Source organism: Apium graveolens, chromosome 9, assembly GCF_009905375.1.
Source record: "Apium graveolens cultivar Ventura chromosome 9, ASM990537v1, whole genome shotgun sequence".
NCBI lineage: Eukaryota > Viridiplantae > Streptophyta > Magnoliopsida > Apiales > Apiaceae > Apium > Apium graveolens.
The window spans coordinates 245,476,944-245,478,118 of NC_133655.1; the positions used below are offsets into that span (position 1 = coordinate 245,476,944).

Sequence of the window (1,175 nt, forward strand, 5' to 3'; positions counted from 1 at the left end):
TTTAGGCTCAATTTGAGATAGAAAGCATGCATGCAGTCATTCATTTACAGTGGCACTTCTAGTCCTCACTCCAGCATTAAGATCACCAATTATAGTGTCTCTTGTGTGACTTCTATCCCATTTTCTATTCTCTACCACCAGGGTCTATCACTACTTGGGAAGATCTTGCTCAAAAGTTTCTTACTAAATTCTTCCTTATGGCAAAGACTGCTGCAATCAGGAATGCTCTTACTCAATTTGCTCAGTAAACTGGAGAATCTCTGTGTGAGGCTTGGGATCGATATAAGGAAATGCTAAGTGCCCATACCATGTTATGACTGATTGGATGATTATAAACTGTTTCTACAATGGATTGGGTGCTATTTCTAGACCCATGCTCGATGCAGCATCAGGAGGAGCCTTATGGGCTAAGAGCTACAATGAAGCTTATGAATTGATTGAATTAATGGCTGCTAATGAATACCAGAATCCTTCCCAGAGATTGACTTAGGGAAAAGTAGCAGGAATTCTGGAGTTGGATGCAGCAACTGCTATAGCTGCCCAACTTAAGGCTTTGACGATGAAGGTGGACACTTTGGCTAATTATGGAGTAAATCAAATCACTAGTGTCTGTGAGCTTTATGCTGGTGCCCATGAGACTAATCAGTGTGCTATTTCTAGTGAATCAGCTCAGTTCGTGAGCAACTTTCAGCGATCGCAACAACCTGTGCCAGCCACCTATCATCCTAACAACCACAATCATCCTAATTTCAGCTGGAGCAACACTTAGAATGCGGTTCAACAGCCTTATCAGCAGTACCCAGCAAAGCAGTACAACCCCCTTGGTTTTCAGCAACCACAATATGCATCAAGACAACAACTTCAGCTGCAACAAGCTAATGAAAAATCTGAATTAGAGGAGTTGAAGCTTATGTGCAAAAGCCAAGCTGTTTCTATCAAGACCTTCGAAAATCAAATTGGACAAATTGCCAATGCCTTACTAAATCGTCAACCTGGTACACTACCTAGTGACACTGAAGTACCAGGAAAGAGGGAAGCTAAGGAGCAGGTGAAGGCAATCACTTTAAGGTCTGGGAAGGTTGCAAATCCCGGCCAAACTCAATTTTGAATGAATTAGCTGGGGCTGAAGAAGAAGTGGAGCAACAGGAAGCAGAAGTGGAACCAAGGAAGAATAT

General features: G+C 42.4%; 1 non-coding gene across 1 annotated transcript; it reads right to left on the minus strand.

Moving 5' to 3' along the window:
• Nucleotides 1–212: 212 nt before the first annotated feature.
• On the minus strand, nucleotides 213–315 carry LOC141688722 (small nucleolar RNA R71). The gene has a single exon (XR_012562155.1). It is a non-coding gene; the product is annotated as a small nucleolar RNA R71 (small nucleolar RNA).
• Nucleotides 316–1,175: the final 860 nt, after the last annotated feature.